Genomic DNA, 22,520 nt, shown 5'->3' with positions numbered 1-22,520 from the left:
GGGGCGTTAATTGGCTGGGTTGGATTTGTCCTGCTTTTTGTGTACAGGGCATACCTGGGCAATTTTCCTCATTGCTGGGTAGGTGCCAGTGTTGTAGCTGCACTGGAACAAATTGGCTACGGGTGTGGCAAGTTCTGCAGCACAAGTTTTCAGTATTATTGCTGGAATATTGTCAGGATCCATAGCCTTTAGTAGTATCCAGTGCTTTCAGCCGTTTCTTGATATCACGTGGAGTGAATTCATTTTGCTGAAGACTGGAATTTCTGATGATGGGGACCTCCAGAGGAGGCCAAGATGGATCATGCACTCGGCATTTCTGGCTGAAGATTGTGGCTAATGCTTCAGCCTTATCTTTTGCACTGATGTTCTGGGCTCTTATATCATTGAGGATGGGGGTATTTGTGGAGCCTCCAATTAGCTGTTTAATTGTCCACCACCATGCACAACTAGATGTGGCAGGACTTCAGAGCTTAGATCACATCCGTTGGTTGTGGAGTCTCTTAGCTTCGTCTTTCGCTTGCTACTAGTGCTTTTTGGCACACAAGTGGTCCTGTGTTGTAGCCTCACCAGGTTGACACCTCACTTTTTGATATGCCTGGTGTTGCTCTTGGCATGTCCTCCTGCACTTTTCATTAAACCAGGGTTGATCTCCTGGTTTGGTGGTAATGGCAGAGTGGGGAAATATCTGGCCATGAGGTTACAGATTGTGGTCATAGTTCTACTGCTAATGGTTCACAGCACCTCAAGGTTTCCCAGTCTCGGGTTGCTAGATCTGTTTGAAATCTGTCCCATTTAGCAGAGTGGTGGTGATACCCTCCATCATGTTGTGTATCTTCAATGTGAAGATAGTACTTCATCTCCACAAGGAATGTATGGTGGTCACCCTTGCCAATATTGTCATGGACAGATGCATCTGTGGCAGGCAGGTTGGTGAGGATGAGGTCAAGTATGTTTTTCCCTCACTACCTGCTGCAGACCCAGTCTAGCAGCTATTTCCTTTAGGACTCAGCCAGCTCGGTCAGTAGTGGTGCTACCGAGCCACTCTTGATGATGGGCATTGAAGTCCGCAACCCAGAGTACATTCTGTGCCCTTACCACCCTCAGTGCTTCCTCCAAGTGGTGTTCAACATTGAGGAGTACAGATTCATCAGGTGAGGGGAGGTGGTATGTGGTAATCAGCAGGAGGTTTCCTTGCCCATGTTTGACCTGATACCATGAGACTTCATGGGGTCAGAGTTGATTTTGAAAGCTCCCAAGGCAACTCACTCCCAACTGTACATCACTATGCTCCCATCACTGCTGGGCCTGTCCTACAGGTGGTACAAGACATACCCAGGGACAGTGATGGTGGTGTCTGGGTCATTCACTAAGTTTTTTAAATTATTCCTTCATGGGATGTGGGCTTTGCTGGCTGGGCCAGCATTCATTGCCCATTCCTAGTTGCCCTTGAGAAGAGAAGGTGGTGGTGAGCCGCCTTCTTGAACTGCTGCAGTCCATGTGGTGTAGGTCCACCCACAGTATTGTTAGGAAGGGAGTTCCAGAAATTTCACCCAGCGACAGTGAAGGAACAGCAATATATTTCCAAGTCAGGATGGTGAGTGACTTGGAGGGGAACTTCCAGATGGTGATGTTCTCATCTATCTGCTGCCTTTGTCCTTCTAGATGGTAGTGGTCGTGGGTTTGGAAGGTGCTGTGAAAGGAGCGTTGGTGAATTCCTGCAGTGTATCTTGTAGATGGTACACACTGCTGCTACTATTCGTTGGTGGTGGAGGGAGTGAATGTTTGTGAATGGGGCGCCAATCAAGTGGGCTGCTTTGTCCTGGAAGGTGTCAAGCTTCTTGAGTGTTGTTGGAGCTGCACTCATTCAGGCAAGTAGGAAGCATTCCATCGCACTCCTGACTTGTGCCTTGTAGATGGTGAACAGGCTTTGGGGAGTCATGAGGTGAGTTACTCATCGCATAATTCTTGGCTTCTGACCTGCTCTTGTAACCACAGTATTTATATGGATAGTCCAGTTCAGTTTCTGGTCAATGGTAATCCCCAGAATGTTGATGGTGGGGGATTCAGTGATGGTAATGCCACTGAACATCAAGGGATGATGGCTGGATTCTCTTGTTGGAGATGGTCACTGCCTAACACTTGTGTGGCACAAATGTTACTTGCCACTTGTCAGCCAAGCCTGGATATTGTCCAGGTCTTGCTGCATTTGGACATGGACTGCTTCAGTATCTGAGGAGTCGCAAATGGTGCAGAACATTGTGCAATCATCAGCGAACATTCCCACTTCTGATCTTTTGATTGAAGGAAGGTCATTGATGAAGCAGCTGAAGATGGTTGGGCCTAGGACACTACTCTGAGGAACTCCTGCAGTGATGTCCTGCAGCTGAAATGAGTGACCTCCAACAACCACAACCATCTTCTTTTGTGCTAGGTACAACTCCAACAAGCGGAGAGTTTTCCCCCCGATTCCCATTGACTCCAGTTTTGCTGGGACTCCTTGATGCCAGACTCGGTCAAATGCTGCCTTGATGTCAAGGGCTCCCACTCTCACCTCACCTCGGGAGTTCAGCTCTTTTGTCTATGTTTGAACCAAGGCTGTAATGAGGTCAGGAGCTGAGTTGCCCTGGCGGACCCCAAACTGGGCATCTGTCAGCAGGTTATTGCTGAGCATGTGCCACTTAATAGCATTGTTGATGACCCTTTCCATTTATTTACTGATGATCAAGAGTAGACTCAGGCGGCACAATGGTATACAGTCAGAAAGGAGTTGCCCTGAGACTCAACATTGACTCCAGACCCCATGAAATCTCATGGCATTAGGTCAAACACGGGCAAGGAAACCTCCTACTGCTTACCACGTACCGCCTTCCCTCAGCTGCTGAATCAGTGCTCCTCCATGTTGAACACCACTTGGAGAAAGCACTGAGGGTGGCAAGTGTGGCGAATGTCCTCTGGGTGGGGTACTTAAACGTCCATCACCAAAAGTGGCTCGGTAGCACCACTACTGACAGGGCTAGCCGATTCCTAAGGGACATAGCTGCTAAACTGGGTCTGCGGCAGGTGGTGAGGGAACCAACACGAAGGGAATACATATTTGACCTCATCCTCACCAACCTGCCTGCCACAGATGCATCTGTCCATGACAGTATCGGTAGGAGTGACCACCACGCACACAGTCATTGTGGACGTAAAGTCCCGCCTTCACATTGAGGATGCCCTCCATCGTGTTGTGTGGTACTACCACCGTGCTAAATGGGATAGATTTTGAACAGAACTAGCAACTCAACACTGGGCATTCAAGAGGCAGCAGCAGAATTGTACTCGAACACAATCTGTAGCCTCATGGCAGACTCTACCATTACCATCAAGCCAAGGGATCAACCCTGGTACAATGAAGAGTGCAGGAGGGCTTGCCAGGAGCAGCATCAGGCATACCTAAATGTGAGGCGTCAACCATGTGAAGCTATAACAGGGGACTGCTTGCATGCCAAACGTTAATCAGAATGTGATAGACAGGGCTAAGCGATTCCACAAGCAATGGATCAGATTTAAACTCTGTAGCCCTGCCACATCCAGTTGTGAATGGTGGTGGACAGTTAAACAACTCACTGGAGGAGGCAGCTCCGCAAATATCCACATCCTCAATGGTGGAGGAGCCCAGCACACCTGTGCAAAAGATAAGGCAGGAGCATTTGCTAAAATCTTCAGCCAGAAATGCCGAATAGGTGATTCATCACAGGTGCCAGTCTTCAGCGAATTCGATTCACTCCACCTGATATCAACAAACAGCTGAAGGCACTGGATACTACAAAGGCTATGGGCCCTAACAATATTCCAGCAATAGTACTGAAGACTTGTACTCCAGAATTTGCCACATGCCCTAGCCAACCTGTTCCAGTAGCGCTTCAACACTGGCGCCTACCCGGCTATGTGGAAAATTGCATAGGTATGTCCTGTACCCAAAAAGGACAAATCCAACCAGGCCAATTACTGCTCCATCAGTCTACTCCTGATCATCAGTAAAGTAATGGAAGGGGTCATCAACAGTGCTATCAAGTGGCACTTGCTTAGCAGTAACCTGCTGACAGATGCCCAGTTTGGGGTCTGCCAGGGTCACTCAACTCCTGATCTCATTACAGCTTCAAACATAGACAAAAGAGCTGAACTTCCGAGGTGAGGTGAGAGTGGGCGCCCTTGACATCAAGGCAGCATTTGACTGAGTGTGGCATCAAGGAGCCCCAGCAAAATTGGAGTCGATGGGAATTGAGGGGAAAACTCTCCGTTGGTTGGAGCTGTACCTAGCACAAAGGAAGATGGTTGTGGTTGTTGGAGGTCACTCATTTCAGCTGCAGGACATCACTGCAGGAGTTCCTCAGAGTAGTGTCCTAGGCCCAACCATCTTCAGCTGCTTCATCAATGACCTTCCTTCAATCAAAAGGTCAGAAGTGGGAATGTTCGCTGATGATTGCACAATGTTCTGCACCATTTGCGACTCCTCAGATACTGAAGCAGTCCATGTCCAAATGCAGCAAGACCTGGACAATATCCAAGCTTGGGCTGACAAGTGGCAAGTAACATTTGTGCCACACAAGTGTTAGGCAGTGACCATCTCCAACAAGAGAGGATCCAGCCATCATCCCTTGATGTTCAGTAGCATTGCCATCACTGAATCCCCCACCATCAACATTCTGGGAGTTACCATTGACCAGAAACTGAACTGGATTAGCCATATAAATACTGTGGCTACAAGAGCAGGTCAGAGACTAAGAATAGTTAGGTACTTGTTTGACCGGTGCAGACTCGATGAGTTGAAGGGTCTTTTTCTATGCTGTAGACCTCTATGGCTCTATAACTAATTGTGTAACCTGTTGACCTGGAAAATTACCAGCTAGGGATGGGCAATAAATGCTGGCCCAGCCAGCGAAGCGCATGTCCCGTGAATGAATAAAGAAAAAAAATAGACTGATGGGGCTGTAATTGGTTGGGATGGATTTGTCCTACTTTTTGTGTAGGGGACATACCTCCTGACTCCCTAAAGCCTGTCCAACATCTACAAGGCACACGTCATAAGTCATGAGTGTGATGGAATACTCCCCACTTGCCTGGGTTAGTGCAGCTCCAACAACATTTAAGAAGCTTGACACCATTAAGGACAAAGCAGCCCACTTGATCAGCACCACATTCACAAACATTCACTCCCTCCACCACTGGCACACAGTAGCAGCAGTGCATTGTAGGAATTCACCAAAGCTCCTTCAACAGCACCTTCCAAACTCACAACCGCTACCATCTAGATAGATGGGAACACCACCATCCGGATGTTCTCCTCCAAGTCACTCACCATCCTGACTTGGAAATTATTTGCCGTTCCTTCACTATCACTGGGTCCAAATCCTGGAACTCCCTTCCTAATAACACGGTGGGTGTACTTACATCACATGGACTGCAGCGGTTCAAGAAGGCAGCTCACCACCACCTTCTCAAGGGCAACTAGGGATGGGCAATAAATGCTGGCCCATTTGGCTGGGTTGGATTTGTCCTGCTTTTTGTGTAGCGCACATACCGCCTGTCCACCATCTGGGCAATTTTCCACATAGCCAGGTAGCAATGAGTATGACTATGTCACGCTGTTGCTTGACTAGTAATTGGGACAGCTCTCTCAACAATGGCACAAAGTCCCAGATGTTAATAAGGAGGACTTTGCAGGGTCGACAGGTGTCTAGGTCGATGTCAGCTGGTCTGTCCAGTTTCAGTCCTTAACCAATTTTCTGTCGCGTTCTGATACATCTGAATGGCTTGCTAGGCAATTTTGGAGGACATTTAAGAGTAATGTTCTGCCGCCCTACCAGATGGGTTCTTACAAAAATTGACAGTGGGCTTTCAATTCCAGATTTTTTAAATTAAATTCAAATTCCACCATCTGCTGTGGTGGGCCTCGAACCTGGGTCTCTGGATTACTAGCCCAGTGACAATATCACAATGCCACTACCTCCCACTATATATTAGACAGGAGAACAAGAAGAACTCACCTATTCTCCAAATAGTGCCACAGGGTATTTTGAGTCTATCTCTGGGGTAGACTAGACTTTGGTTTATGATGTCAGCAGATATATCTGTATCTTTCCCATTGGTTGGTGGCCTAAAGAACCAACCTGGTAGTTTAAAAGTACCTCTATTGTTTCTTGGGTCTAACCAAATAGATTCTGTCTTTGGCCCTTCCAAGGACATCCTCTCTCTCAACACTGTAATATTCTTCTTAATCAATACTGTCACCCTCTTACTTTCTTTCCTTCCATTTCCTTCCTGTATTCCTTGTAACCAGGAATATTTAGCATCCAGTCCAGTCCTTTACTGAGCCGAGTCTCTGTTATTGCTCATATTATATCCCCATGTAGCTCCCTGGTGGAAGCTTTATAGTGGGGTTCTGCAGGGGTGGTATTCTAACTACTGCTTCACTTGATCTATATTAATGACCTAGAATTGAGTATGCAAGGCACAATTTCAAAATTTGCAGGTGACACAAAACTTGGAAGTATTGTGAACAGTGAGGAGGATAGTGAGGACTCCTAGAGGACACAAATAGGCTGGTTGAATGAGCTGACATGTGAGAAATGAGATTTAATGCAGAGAAGCGTGAAGTGGTACATTTTGATAGAAAGGACGGGGACAGGCAATAAAAAATAAAGGATACAGTTCTAAAGAGGGCTCAGGAGTGAAGGGACTGTGCATGAATCATTGAAAGTGATATGTCAGGTTGAGGAAACAGTTATTAAGGCATGTGGAAACCTGAGTTTTATAAATGGAGGCATAAAGTACAAGAGCAAGGAAATTAAGGGAAATCTTTAGTAATTTAGAAATTACTCCAGCTTCAACTGGAGTATTGCATCTAATTCTTGACACCACATTTAAGGAAGGATGTGAAGGCATTGGAAAGGGTGCAGAAAATATTTGCAAGAATAGGAACATAGGACATAGAAACATAAGACATAGGAGGAGTAGGCCATTCGGCCCTTTGAGTCTGCTCAGCCATTCAATAAGATCATGGCTGATCTGGTTGTGGTCTCAATTCCACTTTCCTGTCTACTGCCCCTCCCCCATCAACCCAACCCAACCCCACCACCCCCCTACAACCCTCAACTGCCTTGCTTATCAAAAATCTGCCCAACTCTGCCTTGAATAAATTCAATGACCTAGCCTCCATTCTAGAGAATTCCTAGCATTCTAGAGAAGAGAATTCCACAAACCCTCAGAAGAAAAATTTATCTTAATCTCAGTCCTTTGGGCGAACTCTTTTCCTTAAACTGTGTTCCCTAGTTTTAGTCTCTCCCAATAGTGGAAACATCCTCCCAGTATCTATCCTGTCAAGTCCTCTCAGGATCTCATATGTTTCAATAAGATCACCTCTCATTCATCTAAACTTCAATGGATATAGGACCAACCTGTTTAACCATTCTTCGTAGGTTAAGCCCTTCATCCCAGGAATAAGTTAAGCGAACCTTCTTTGTACTGCTTCTAATGCAATAATATCTTTTTTCAAACAAGGAGACCAAAATTGTACACATATTCCAGATGTGCTCTTACCAATGCCCTACACAGCTGTGGTTAAACTTCCCTACTTTATAAATATTCGATTCCTCTTGCAATAAATATCAACATTCCATTGCCTCCCTAATCACTTACTGTACCTAGATACTAACTTTTTATGATTTATGTACCAGGACACCTAGATCCCTCTGTACCTTAAGAGTTCTACAATCTCTCTCCATTTAAATAATATGCTGCTTTTCTATTCTTCCTGCCAAAGTGGGCAAGTTCACATTGTCCCACATTACACTCCATTTGTCAAATTTTTGCCCACTCCCTTAACCTGTCTATATCCCTTTGCAGACTCTCTACTTTCTCTTGACAACTTACTTTCCTACCTATCCAGGTGTCATTGGCAAACTTAGCTATCATACATTCGGTCCCTTCGTCCAACTAATTGACGTAAATAATTAGGGCCCCAGTACTAGTCCCTGTGGCACTCCACTAGTTATAGCTTTCCAACCCAAAAAAAACCCGTTTATCCCTATTCTCTGCTTCCTATTAGCTAACCATTCCTGTATCCATGCTAATGTTACCCCTACACCTTGTTCTTTTATCTTGTGTGGCAACCTTTGATGTGGTACCTTATCAAATGCCTTTTGAAAATCCAAGCATACCACAACTACAGGTTCCCCTTTACCCACCTTGCTTGTTACTTCCTCAAAAAACTATCTTCTTTTCACAAAACCATGTTGATTCTGCCTGATTTTCTAAAGTATCCTGCTGTAACCTCCTTACTAATGGGTTCTAGCAGTTTCCCAGTGACAGATGATAGGCTACCTGGCCTGTAGTTTGCCATTTTCTGTCTCCCTCCTTCCTTGAATAACGCTATTTTCATAACCACTGGGACCCTTCCAGAAGCTAAAGAATTTTGGAAGATTATAACCAATGCTTCTACCATCTCTGCAGCCACCTAGTCCTAGGGACATGTCAGACTTTAGATCTAATAGTTTCTCCATCACCTTTTCCCTAGTGATGGTGAATGTTTTAAGTTCCTCCCTCCCGTTTACCTTTTGATTTTTAAGTATCTACAAGTCTTCTGCAGTGAAGGCAGACACAAAATATCTGTTCAATGCCTCCGCCATTGCCTTGTTTTCCATTATCAATTTCCCAGATTCAATCCTTAGAGGGCCAACGCTAGTTTTAGTTACACTTTTCCAACTTAAACACGTGTAGAAACTCTTACTGTTTATATTACTAGTGAGTTTTCTTTCATGCTCAACTTTCTCCTCCTTTACTATTTTTAACCATTCTTTGCTGGTTTTTAAAATCTGACCAATCTTCTGACCTACTACTTGTCTTTGCAGATTTGTACAGCAGTTCTTTCAATTTGATACTACGCTTAATTTCCTTACTTAGACATAGATGATGCATCCTTCTTAAATAGTCATTCTTTCTCGCTGGGATAAATCTTTGATTGTTATTAAATATTAAAAATCTGCCACTGCAATTCTACTGTCCTACCCTATAACCTAGTTTTCCGGTTCACTCTGCTTCATACCGTTATTCAGGTTTAAAACACTAGTCTTTTCCCTTCAAACTGAACATGTTATGATCGCTGTCACCTAAAGGCTCCTTCACCCATGAGGTTATTATTAACTCTGTCTCATTGCCAGGTTTAGAATACCCTGCTTCTCCTGTTGGCTCTAGAAATTACCACTCTAAGAAATTGTCCCGAATACACTCTGAGCTCATTTTCCAGGCTACCTTTGCCAATCTGATTCATCCAATCTATATGTAGATTAAAGTCACCCATGATTATTGAGGTACCTTTCTTAAAAGCCCCATCTATGGCTCCAGGGATGAGAAAGTTCAGTTAAGAGGATAATTTGGAGAATCTGGTGTTGTTCTCCTTAGAGATGAGAATGTTTAGAAGAGATTTAATAGAGGTGTTCAAAATTATGAGGGGTCAGGATTGAGTAAATAGGGAGAATCTGTTCCCATTGGTGGAAGGGTTGAGAATCAATTTTGCGATAGGAAAAAGAACCAGACATGACATAAGGAAAAACATTTTACATGCATTCAGTGATTAAGATCTGGAATGCACTGCCTGAGTGTGGAGGAGAGAGAATCAATTGTGGCTTTCAAAGAGAACAAAACAACAGGGTTATGGGGAAAGGTTAGGAGAGTGGGACTAGCTAAATTGCTTTTGAAGAGAGCCAGCAGACACGATGCGCCGGATACCCTCCCGTGTTATAACCATTCTATGATTCAATAATTATCTTGTGGTCTTTCTTCCCGAAAACATATCTGTAATTCTGTTGAAGTATAGACCTTTTAAAAAAGCGCTAACTGAATTTATCCACCTTTTAGCATAGAGAACTAAATAGGATACAGAAATACAAAATGACTATCGGGGCTTGAGCCTTCTCATGATAAATGGTCTAGTGTTCTGGTCCCCATTCACTACGACCCTCTTTGCCGGTAACATCACACCTTCAGTGTAGTGGCGCTGGGTCTCGTTTTTCGACACCTCAAGTCATAATTCAATTACTTCTACTACACGGGTAAGTGGTTTGGGCAGTTGTCCTCTCACATTGGTACGAGGGCCTGGACACAGTGCCCTCCCTCCACTAATCCCCGAACTCGGGGAGAGAGAAACGGTGTAAAGGGCTGGGGAGTCCGGACACGGGCGTCAACTGCGACACAACCACAGAGACGGCACTCCTTTCTCCTCCCGGGTAGCGAGGGCTTTAGCTTGCGACACCCACTGCGCGGCGCTTCGCCACGGTTCCCCGTGTTGATACAAGCGGATACAGCCGCCTGTCCCTGGAGGTACAGGGAGTTGCTCTGCCCCCAATCGGTAGACACTGAATCCCGCTCTGCTCAGTGAGCTCAGCCGCAGCTTCGCGAGTTCCTCCCGCCGCCGCAGCGCATCGGCTTCTCAGAAGCACTGACGTTAGCGACAGCGCCATCTTGAGAGGCCAGGAAGGATCAGCGAGCTGGCGACCTCTTTAACCATAACTCCGGCGGCAAGCACCACAGCACAACCGGTCAGTCAGCATCCCGCCATCTCGGTTCCTACCGTGAAATCCGAGTCACTCCTCCCTCAGTCCCTGTGCTGACTTTACCTGAAGGCTGCGGCCACCATTGGCTAGGCCACAATCCGGGGCCTCGAGTAGATACTGCAACCCCCACATGACGCGTGCGCACCAGCAAAAACCGGTCAGAGAGCGGCTACCGCGCAACCTAACCTGATAGCACAGAGCGAGAGGGTGGGCATCTGGGCAATGATTGGCGTCTACGTGGACTAATAAGTAAGGTCGTATGTCAGTTTAAGGGGCGGGATGATGTGTATAAGCCAATCAAAGCTGCAGGCGCGGGACTGAATGAATCATGTGTGGTTGTAGCGGTTCAGCGCCTGCTGAATGAGGGCAACGTTACCACCAACCGAGGCCCAGAGTGAGATCGTGAGCGGGTTAAACCACCAAATCGGTGCCCGGGACAACGGCCCACTGCATCTTTCGGTGGCCTCCTCCAGTTTGGGGAGCTGTGGGGCGAACGTTGTTGGGCGCAATGTGAGTTTTTTTTACTGGCTTGGAGACGGGGACTTGTCTGGTATTTTGTTATAGCGTCTGTATTTGCTTAAAATATGTTTCAAAATTCATGGAGGAAAACGTATTTAGTTTATTGGGTGGGGGTGGCGCAAACAAGTCAAGAGGTTCTGAGTAAACGTTTGCTTTCGTTTCCATTTCCAAACTTCGGGTGATGAACGACTTGAAGTGATCTGGCAGCCTAACCAAAATATTCCAGTCCCATCAAAGTGCTACTTCAATTTGGATGCAGACTAACCCTAGAGATAATACCTAGAGTTCATCGCAGGCTCAACAGCTAAATGCTTCTTAGAAATCAATGGAGTTTGATTGGGGTTCGGAGAATCGGTGTGGATTGTGGAGAAGAGGTTGTTGATAGCCGTCCAAATATCATGCATGGTTTAACATTAAATCCATAATATTTCCTCTTGTAGTTACACTTAGTGATGTAATCGTCAGATTGCTCAAATTTAAGCATGGGATTGAAGATTGAAATAGTTTCCCTTGGTGAATATCATTGGTGCATTTTGTTTTGTTGGTAAAGTCCTCGTTGGGCCCTCAACGATATTGAAACTTCAAATACAATTTTTAACTCTTAAAAACTTTTCTTTAAAAGTGCTACTCTTAATAGAATAGTTGAAGTATTTTCTTCAATGCAAATCGAGCAGAAGAGTGAGCCTAACTGGCCAAATTCTTTTAGTTATGACGGGGTGAGGTTCTGTTGTGTTCCAAGAGCAGCTTGCAGTTATATAATATTAATGTAGATAACCATCCTAAGGTGCTTCACAGGATTGTCATCAAACAAAATTTGACATGAGCCACATGGGTGATATTAAGACAGGTGACCAAAACCTAGTCAAAGAGATAAGTATGGAGGAGGGGAAGTTTAGAGAGGGAATTCCAGAGCTAGGGCCCAAGGCAGTGGAAGGTACGGGTTGCCAGTAGTGGAATGATGAAAACTGGGGATGTGCAAGAGGCCAAAATTAGAGGAGCACAAAGATCTTGGAGAATTGTAAGGCTGGAGGAGGTTACAAACATAGAGAAGGGTAAAACCATGAAGGAATTTGACAAAGAAGAGAATTTTAAAATTGAGTCGGTGCTGGACCAGGAGTTAATGTAGGTCGCTGAACACAAGAGTGGTAGGTGAACAAGACTTGATACGAGTTAGCATAAGGCAGCAGAGTTTTGAATTGCCTCAAATTTACAGAGGGTGGAAGATTGGAGGCCAACCAGGAGAGCATTGGAATAGTCAAGTCTAGAGATAACAAAGCATGAACATCTTTTGAGCACCAGACTAAGCAGGAGTGGAGTCATAGAATGGTTACAGCACAGGAGGAGACCATCCAGCTATCGTGTCTATGCAGGCCCTCTGGAGGAGGTACGATGTTCTGTCTTGGTGGTGGAGTGGTTAAGTGCCACGGTTGCAAGAGGTATGGTTCAGCCTCAGACAGTGGCCAGGGAGAAGGATGGAGTTTGATGGCTAGGGAATGGAACAAACTTCTGCTTATCAGACAGCAGTGTGACAAAGCAGACAGTGGAGAAGTCAAGAGAAATGGTGAGGTAGAGTTTGGTGTTACTAGTGTACAAGTTATAACAATGTGTGGTTTTATATTGAAGTTGATTAATTTCATAAATAAATATATATGTTGTGGTAACAAATTATATAAAATTGTTGAGATAGTGTAGTGTAAAGAAGCCTTCTGTAAAGATTTGAATTTATTACTGTATTCTGGTCTTTTGTGGTGCATAGGTTTCAGAAGTGACTAAACTTCCAAGATGTTACTCCAAAAATAGTCAGAATGTTATAACACGGAAATAGTCTGCAATGACTGTTATTTTAGATGAACCATCTTGTTCAATTTCATTATTTTAACATTCTCCTTAACCCTTAATACTATATTCTGTTTTTTGAGAAGGTCTCTAATTCCCCTTCTTAACTCTATCGGAAAAGAACCCAAACCCAACTCACCTTAACCATAATCCCTCATCCTCTAACCTATAGTCAATTTTCTGTACTGCACCATTTCATTACTTTTATATCCTCCACAGAATGGGTGCTCAAACCATACAAAATGTTCTAGTTGTGTTCTAACAACTTGTGCAAGTTAATTTTATCTCATTGTTTTTGTAACTAAAACCTTGATTTAAAAAAAAACTGTTTTTATGTTTTTCTTTTTATGGTTGTATCTATGTCTTATGCACACCTGCACATTAAGGTCCCTCTGCTCAGTTGGTTGATTTAAGATCTTGGCTTTTAAGGTGTATTTCATTTTCCAATTTTTTTTTTTAATGCTTTTGACATTGAACTGCATTCGACCATCCTGCTAGTCCTGTCTATGCCCTCTGACAATCATTCGCAATCCTTATCATAATTTGCCAAATGCCCAAATTTGGTGTCAGCAGCAAGTTTAAGAATTGCTCCTTCTACTAACAAATACAGATAATTTACAGATTGTTTGTTTACAGATAATTTGCAGATATATATAGTAAATATAAAAGCAGACCCAACATACATCTTTGGAATGCTCTATATTTCCAGTCAAGCACACTTCATTCTGCTCTTATTGTTTGCTTTCTTTCCTCCTTACACTTTGCTTTCTGTCCTCCAACCGCTTCTGTGTCCATATGGCCACATTATCCTAATTCCAGTGGCCATTGTCTTTGCCATGAGTATCTTCTGTGGTACTATGGTCACTGCAAAATCAGTTCTTTTTTCAAAGAATTCCAGGTTGGTCAACTCTATTTATCCTTTAGAATCTAGTGCCACTGGTCCTAATTAATTACTCTTTCTCCCAAACTTTTATTCATTCCAACTAATATTATGGACTTCAGTAGTTTACCAGCAACTGATGATTACCCTGCCATTTCTTAGTTAACGTTATCCCCTTTTTTAAAAATGTGTCATTTTTGTCATTCTCAAGTCCTCTGGCACATTTCTTCCCACGTAACTTTGGAAGTTCTAATCAGAGCCAGCCTGAATGCTTTCATGTGCAGTCACAATATTGATATAAAATGCCTTTTTCCTCTGATTTCACAATATTTTATACACTTATTTGGAAAACATACTAATATTGTAATTTCTCTATTTTTGACATATTAGGTGACATTTTGGACATCATTGCATGTATGTGTGTGTGCGTGTATGTATCATGTTATGCATGTCTATAAGTAATGTCTGCCATATTAGTTTCTGATTGGCTCAAAATTTCAATATTCATAAAACAGCAACAAATCACAACTTGAACAGATAGGAACAAACAAATGGAAACATTAAACTTGAATTTCAAGGATGGGCAGTTAGCAAAAGCTGTCAAAGTACTTTTTTTTTAAAAAAGCCAACCCGTCAAGTTGCTCCACTTCTTAAAAAATCCTTCCAACTATCTTGGATTCTGCTCTAAGCTGCAGACCCAAGTAGGTTGATAAGATAACAACAGTAGATTAATACAAAAAAATGATTTTCCCTATCTACACACAAGCATCTTCTGTGTTAGTGTATGTAACTTTTTTTTGATGGAATGCTGCACCTGTGTAAGAATTCTGAACTGAGAGTATATGCTGGTTCTTAAACTTCACCTTCAACTGAAGAAACTAGTCATGATGGAAATTGCAGCTTGTAGCAGGGGTTTATAATTGCTTGAGATTTTTATGATCAACAACAAGACTGACATTTGCAGTTTGTAAGCTTCGCCCATTCTGATGGTAAACTTTTTCAAAGCTGCGCGTGCCCCCAGTTTCATTTTATTCTTCGTCTCATCCGCGCCTCAACAAGAAACTTTTTCTCTTTCTCTCAAGTGCTAAGGAACACAAGCTCCAACAACTCATCGACACCACACCCATCTAGGACCCTGCACCCCTGCCTGTCCCTCCGTCCCCACCCCATCTTCCAATCCCAGCCCCGGCCGTGTATTCACTATACCCCCTGACCTTCCCCTCTCCGAAGCTGAATGTTCAGTGCTCAGCAAAGGACTTAGTTTCATACCCTTACGCCCTCATCTCAATGAATTTCGGGCTTGGCACGATCTGAACTCTTCTTCCGCTGTCTTCGTCTCTGGGCTCACTTCTTTGGGCAGGAGTCCTTTCCCCGTTCAACGGATCCTTTTACCCACCTCCAATATTCTCCCTGCACCTGGACCCCTCCTCTGGATTCTTACCTTCTCTTGATCTTTTCTTTGAGAACTGTCGGTGCGACATTAGTCTCAATTTCTCTGCTCCTCTCACCCATTCTAATCTGTCTCTCTCTAAACTTACTGCACTCTGTTCTTTCAGGTCCAACCCCAATATTGTCATCAAACCCACTGACAAGGCTGGTGCTGTTGTTGTCTGGCGCACTGACCTCTACCTTGCGGAGGCTGAGTGTCAACTCGCAGACACTTCCTCCTACCTCTCCCTGGACCATGACCCCAACACTGAACATCAAGCCATTGTTTCCAGGACTGTCACTGACCTCATCTCCTCTGGAGATCTTCCTCCCACAGCTTCCAACCTGATAGTCGCCCAACCTCGGACGGCCCGTTTCTACCTCCTACCCAAAATCCATAAACAGAACTGTCCCGGTAGACCGATCGTGTCAGCTTCCTCCTGCCCCACAGAACTCATTTCTCGTTATCTTGACTCCCTTCTCTCTCCCCTTGTCCAGTCCCTTCCCACCTACATCCCTGATTCCTCTGACACCTTACGTCACATCAACAATTTCCAGTTCCCTGGCCCCAACCGCTTCCTCTTCACCATGGACGTCCAATCCCTCTACACCTCCATCCCCCACCAGGATGGTCTGAGGGCCCTTAGCTTCTTCCTCAAACAGAGGCCCGAACAATCCCCATCTACCACTACTCTCCTCTATCCGGCTGAACTTGTTCTCACACTGAACAATTTCTCCTTCAACTCCTCTCACTTCCTCCAAATAAAAGGTGTGGCTGTGGGTACCCGCATGGGCCCCAGCTATGCCTGTCTCATTATGGGGTATGTGGAACATTCCTTGTTCCATTCCTACTCTGGCCCCCTTCCACAACTCTTTCTCTGGTACATCGATGATTACTTCGGTGCTGCTTCATGCTCTCATCTGGACTTGGAAAAATTTATTAATTTTGCTTCCAATCTCCACCCCTCCATCATTTTCACTTGGTCCATCTCTGACACTTCCCTTCCCTTCCTTGACCTCTCTGTCTCAATCTCTGGTGATAGACTGTCCACCAATATCCATTACAAGCCTACCGACTCCCACACCTACCTCGTCTACAGCTCCTCACACCCCGCTTCCTGTAAGGACTCCATCCCATTCTCTCAGTTCTTTCGCCTCTGTCGCATCTGTTCTGATGATGCTACCTTCAAAAACAGTTCCTCTGACATGTCCTCCTTCTTCCTTAACCGAGGTTTTCCACCCACGGTCGTTGATAGGGCCCTCAACCGTGTCCGGCCCATCTCCCGCGCATCCGCCCTCACGCCTTCTCCTCCCTCCCAGAAACATGATAGGGTCCCCCTTGTCCTCACTTATCACCCCACCAGCCTCCGCATTCAAAGGATCATCCTCCGCCATTTCCGCCAACTCCAGCATGATGCCACCACCAAACACGTCTTCCCTTCACCACACCCCCGGCGGCATTCCGTAGGGATCGTTCCTTCCGGGACACCCTGGTCCACTCCTCCATCACCCCCTACTCTTCAACCCCCACCTATGGCACCTCCCCATGCCAACCCAAAAGATGTAACACCTGCCCCTTCACTTCCTCTCTCCTCACCGTCCAAGGGCCCAAACACTCCTTTCAAGTGAAGCAGCATTTCACTTGCATTTCCCCCAACTTAGTCTACTGCATTCGTTGCTCCCAATGTGGTCTCCTCTACATTGGAGAGACCAAACGTAAACTGGGTGACCGCTTTTTAGAACACCTGCGGTCTGTCCGCAAGAATGACCCAAACCTTCCTGTCGCTTGCCATTTTAACACTCCACCCTGCTCTCTTGCCCACATGTCTGTCCTTGGCTTGCTGCATTGTTCCAGTGAAGCCCAACGCAAACTGGGGGAACAGCACCTCATCTTCCGACTAGGCACTTTACAGCCTTCCGGACTGAATATTGAATTCAACAACTTTAGATCTTGAACTCCCTCCTCCATCCCCATCCACTTTCTGTTTCTTCCCCCTTCCTTTTGTTTTTTCCAATAATTTATATAGATTTTTCTTTTCCCACCTATTTCCATTATTTTTAAATCTTTTATGCCCCCCTACCCCCACTAGAGCTATATCTTGAGTGCCCTACCATCCATTCTTAATTAGCACATTCGTTTAGATAATATCACCAACTTCAACACCTCTGTGTTCTTTTGTTCTTTTGTCTGTGACATCTTTTGATTATGTGCTGCTATCACTGCTTGCTTGTCCCTATAACCACACCCCCCCTCCAACCACCTTAAACCAGCTTATATTTCACCCCTCTCCTTGGATTCACCCAGTTCTGCTGAAGGGTCATGAGGACTCAAAACGTCAACTTTTTTCTTCTCCGCCGATGCTGCCAGACCTGCTGAGTTTTTCCAGGTAATTCTGTTTTTGTATTGAGAATGTGTTCCGTCAAAATAAACCTCCCAGAATTATTTTTAGGGCAATGAAAGTAAGTGGATTTTTTTCGGTATAAGACATCAAAATCCAGCCAACCTATAAACTCTTCAGCTACTCTGGAATAATTTTGTGTTTTTTTAGGTTATTGTGATCAAAAGATTGTTTACACCATGCTACCATTATAAAAAGCTTTAAATAATGCTCAATTTTAAGCTCAAATCTTCATCTTCTGTAATGCATCCTCAGCGGCTACAGCAACTCCCTGCGTTTTATATTTTTACACTGAAATCGCAAACATAAATGGGTAACAACTTCTGGAAACAGTAAAGATTACCTGTTGTTAAAGCTTGATTGGTCAGAGGGTCTCAATAAAAGTCTTGATCAAAAAGAAGTTTTATAAAAAAGAATTTGTTTCAATGAATTAAGTACTGTTGCAGAGATATTTGGTAAAGAAGGAAAATGCTAAACATTTGCAAAATATTTATATATCTCTTTGCCTTCACTACAAAAGTCATACCTTAACCCGTGAACAATAAAGAGTGTCTTTCCCCAAATTGCGCACTGATTTCATTAAATAACATTATTTATCTGCATACACTGGATAAGGAAAACTGCCTAACTAATGTACAATCTAGTTCTCCAGAGAGTAGTGGTTCTGTTGAACAGATTGATGGCTCATGCAGTGAATGCTGATTTGATGTATTCCTTCAGGAGAGAACTGGACCTGTTTCTGGATAGATTGGAGATCACTTTGTACAAGAGGTTGGTATTTTAGTACCCAGTAACCATTAAAAACACACTTCTTTATATCTCTCAGGTCTAATGCTACATATATATATTTACCCTACAGGTAGCAGAATTGAAGCAAGTGGTAAAAGAAAAAGATCTGGCTGTTAAAATTCACCACTTTCTAAAGATTCATAACCAGTTCTGTTAAGCTATAACTAAAACAAAGCATTCTAGGTTGTATTCACAGGACAATTCACCACAAAACAAACATATCACCTTGTCCTCATACAAGACTTTTTGGTTAACCCTCAACTAAGAACATAAGAAATGGAAATAGGAAGAGACCGTGTGGCCCCAAAACCGGCCCAGCCATTCAATAAGATCATGGCTCATCTATCTCAATTGCACTTTCCAGCCTGACCCCCATATCTCTGATTTCCTCGGTGTCCAAAAAATTAGTTACGATACTGCATCCAGTTTGATTTTTTTTCTCATGGTGAAGGATATTGAAGCTGTTGAAAGGATGCAAAGAAAGGGCACACGATTAAATTCCTAGTTTAAAACATCTTTGATAAATGCAAAGAACTGGGTATGTATATTTTAGAAAAGTATGGGCAGAGATTTTCCAGCACCCCCCCCCCCGCATGGTGGATCCTGCCACGGGGGTTGCAGCGGGCCAGCCAAAAGTCCATTAACTTTCAGCGGGACCAGAAAATCCCAGCAGCGGATTGGGCTGGAAAATTCTAGCCATAGTCTCTAAAATTTGAGGTTAATAGAATAAGGAACAAACTAGAATATGTTCTGAGGGGCCAGTTATTTCAACTGTACAAGTTAGGGAGAACCACGCATATGGACAGGCAGAGCTAGATTGTACATTAGTTAGGCAGTTCTTTCTCCAGAGAGTAGTGGTTCTGTTGAACAGATTGGTGGCTCATGCAGTGAATGCTGATTTGATATATTCCTTCAGGAGAGAGCTGGACCTGTTTCTGGATAGATTGGAGATCACTTTGTGCAAGAGGTTGGTATTTTGTAATAAATCAAGATCCATATTTTGTTCTGAACTACTTTTGATAGCTATAAGAGGTCATTAGGAATTTTTCCAGATTCTTTTTCCCCTAACTGGCCTGGCTCTGGTATTTTTCCCTCTTCCAAGAGATTGTGATTTTCGGTGGGTATAGAATGTCTGTATTGTGATGCATAAGGCATAGGACAGGTTAGATTGAACAATTCGTCTTTTCTAGTCCATTACTTCTGTGTTTTTGTAAATGTGAAAGTAAGTTGTTTGCCAAATCATTAGTATGATTGATATACTGTATTGCAATTTGATACTTACCATCAACTGCAATAATTGATTTTCACTGATTTATAGAATAGTTTCAAAGCAGCTACATACGTTTGGCATTTTAAGCACTTGTTAACTACCTGAATTGATTTAGGCAGACCATAGCAGAGAACCATGTGAAATTTAAGTACAGATCTAAAATAATTTCAAGCTGATTAGTATGCTGCAGTTGTGAATATGTTGAAAATTTTAATTATGCCGACGTCTGTAATTTGAAAATTTAAATCCTTCAATTTTTTTTGTGGAAACTTTTGGAATAAATATAGTGCTTTTGTTAGCTTGTTTTGCAGTTATTGTGTTGCACTAACAAAAAAAGTTTCATCCAAGGACTGTACGTCAAACTGGAGAACTACACACTGACTGTTAACCCTGGAAATCTCAGGCACTGTAGTCCACACTTCTTAACTCATCAGTATCATCCATTTCAGCATGTGGATCAGATGTTCATAGGTGTTAAGACTAATTTCTTCTACCAGCTGAAACAAAAACAGAAAATCCTGGAAATACACAGCAGATCTGGTAGCATCTGCGAAGAGAGAAATAGAATTAATGTTTCAGGACTTTTCTGGCTCCATATTCACAGGGAATTATAGTTTTTGTGTGAAATATATTTAAATATTTTTGCACCTATTCTTGATCAATTTGTCTCTGAAGCTTTATGCCAAAAATAAAAATATTAATGCTTCATTAATCATCTTATTTGCTCTTGCAATTCAAGCTGGTATTTGATTAAAGCATTTTTCTCCATAATCATGGGATTAATGACATTACTAAAAGGTTTGCCCGATGAGTATATTTTTCTTTTACAATTTTTATTGAATTTCATGTGCCTATGCACAAATTCTTATTGAAGAAAGTATTACTGTAAAACTAAATATATGCATTAGTAAAAATAATACATGCTGTCAAAAGGAATTTCATGATGGTGAATGGGCTAAATGATTTTGTCCATAAAAATTACGAATTAGCCACAGGTGCAGTTTTACCTCTGTGCACTAATTTTAGTAGGATGCATAACCAAGCGTTGTGGCTTAGCATTTCACCTCTTGAGTCCGACGGTTGTGGATTCAACTCCCGCTCCAGAGACTTGAGCACGAAAATTTAGATTGACACTTCAATCCTGTACTGTTGGAGATAGTATCTTTCAAATGAGGCATTGTCCACTTTCTAAAGTGGACGTAAAAGATCCCGTGGTACTATTTCAAAGAAGAACAGGAGTTATCCTAGAGTCCTTGCCATTATTTACCCATTAATCAATGTCACAAAAACAGATTATCTGGGTCATTATCACAATACCGTTTGTGGAGACTTTCTGTGTGCAAATTGGCTACTGAGTTTCCTACATTACAACAATGACTGCTTTCAAAAATAGTTAATTAGCTGTGAAGCATTTTGAGATGTCCTGAGGTGACGAAAGATGCTGTATAATTCAAAGCTTTCTTTCGAGGCAACACCTTGCATTTAGTCTCACAATACAAGTAAATGTACTTCATGTGTATATTTACTGAACAAATATCTACCCTCATTTAATAAGAATCCACCAAAGTCACATGCATGTGCACTCTGCTTTTTATTTTACCATTTTACTAATAAATGCAGAAAGTACATGCATGCACCATATAAATATTGATTAATGAAATCATTTATCCAACAATGGTATCTTGTTACCCTTTATTTACTATGCAGAGTTGAAAGTTTTCACATCTGGATTCCCAATTAAGCACATAGGGTTAGTGACTAATGCGGGCAACAGTGGCCTGATGATTTTAAAGTAAGTTTTTGTAGATTTGGTGCAGTTATCAGTATACATTCATCTAAACTCACTTGCTATAATAAGTTAGTGATTGTATTTCTCCACATGTCCAGTGTTCTGAGAAGTTATTGTGTTGTATGGGGCACATGTTGGGGAGAAGCACTGTCTATAGAAATGTAACTTGTGCTGTAGCAGTTCTTATTGTTATAAAGATGAAGGGCGTAGTTTGCTCGGAAGAAAAATACTAAGTGCACTTTGCACTGTACCTGTTGCAAACCTAAATCGGAGGTTGGTATCAATGCTTGAAGTGCATTTGCTTATTTTCTGACTGAAGCGTAGCATTGCTGCAAGATGAAGATGATCGAGCAACTCCTGGTGTATCGGTAAGATTTTGAGTCCACTGCATATTAATTTAATCTAAACAAAAACATAGTCTTCATATTGTCTAGTTCATGCACAGTACCATGTTTTCAGTTCAGAGTTAAAGTAAATATTTAATATTTAAAATAAATATTTTAACTTAAGATTTTAGCATCAGTCTTGTCATTTTTAATTCTGTCATGTTACTTAACGAGTTAAAAGCCAACTTTATTCAAATTTTAAGTCAGTTTAACTTAATACAGTTACAGATTTTTATCACTTTGTCCATATCTGATGTCCAAGGAACGGAGACAAGCCATATGACTCAAATACTAATAACCTGAGAGTAAATAAGCAAAAAACATAACTGCATCATAAATACATAGTCAAGCATCTGTCCAAATGAAATGCATGAGCCCCAAACTTAGAGCATATCAATGAGGAATACCATGATTTTTGGACATGACCAAACGTTATATTTAACAATATGGCGTTTTGATCCATTTCATATGCCACCATCATATTTCTGATGAAGATTGCCAATTGTTGCTAGATGTAAGGATGTTTTGTGCTGATGAATTGTGCTTAGTAGGCACCCTGTTGAAGCTATATTGGAGCTACAAAAATTAATTACCTGGAAGACTCCCAGCCTTAGGTTCTCTGGGGTGCTGTT

General features: G+C 42.9%; 2 protein-coding genes across 14 annotated transcripts in view; one reads left to right on the top strand and one right to left on the bottom strand.

Moving 5' to 3' along the window:
• Positions 1 to 10,821, bottom strand: part of fastkd1 (FAST kinase domains 1) — a 43,703-nt gene extending 32,882 nt beyond the window's left edge. For 2 of the 8 annotated variants that reach the window (XM_041200730.1, XM_041200736.1), the window contains exon 1: positions 10,656 to 10,709. The gene's annotated coding sequence lies outside the window, so the exon portion shown is untranslated. Of the gene's footprint in view, positions 1 to 6,029; positions 6,195 to 10,609; positions 10,630 to 10,655 lie in introns of those variants that run through there. The other 6 variants (XM_041200731.1, XM_041200733.1, XM_041200737.1 and 3 more) reach the window with 6 other exon arrangements.
• The window catches only part of ppig (peptidylprolyl isomerase G (cyclophilin G)), a 47,770-nt gene continuing 35,535 nt past the window's right edge, over positions 10,286 to 22,520 (top strand). Inside the window, exons 1-3 of one of the 6 annotated variants that reach the window (XM_041200727.1) lie at positions 10,798 to 11,102; positions 18,375 to 18,425; positions 19,360 to 19,410. The gene's annotated coding sequence lies outside the window, so the exon portion shown is untranslated. Of the gene's footprint in view, positions 10,578 to 10,797; positions 11,103 to 18,374; positions 18,426 to 19,359; positions 19,411 to 22,520 lie in introns of those variants that run through there. The other 5 variants (XM_041200728.1, XM_041200726.1, XM_041200729.1 and 2 more) reach the window with 5 other exon arrangements.

This window comes from Carcharodon carcharias, chromosome 12 (genome assembly GCF_017639515.1).
Source record: "Carcharodon carcharias isolate sCarCar2 chromosome 12, sCarCar2.pri, whole genome shotgun sequence".
Classification (NCBI taxonomy): domain Eukaryota; kingdom Metazoa; phylum Chordata; class Chondrichthyes; order Lamniformes; family Lamnidae; genus Carcharodon; species Carcharodon carcharias.
Note: the sequence above shows the minus strand (reverse complement) of the source record. Positions and strands in the feature narration are given on the sequence as shown.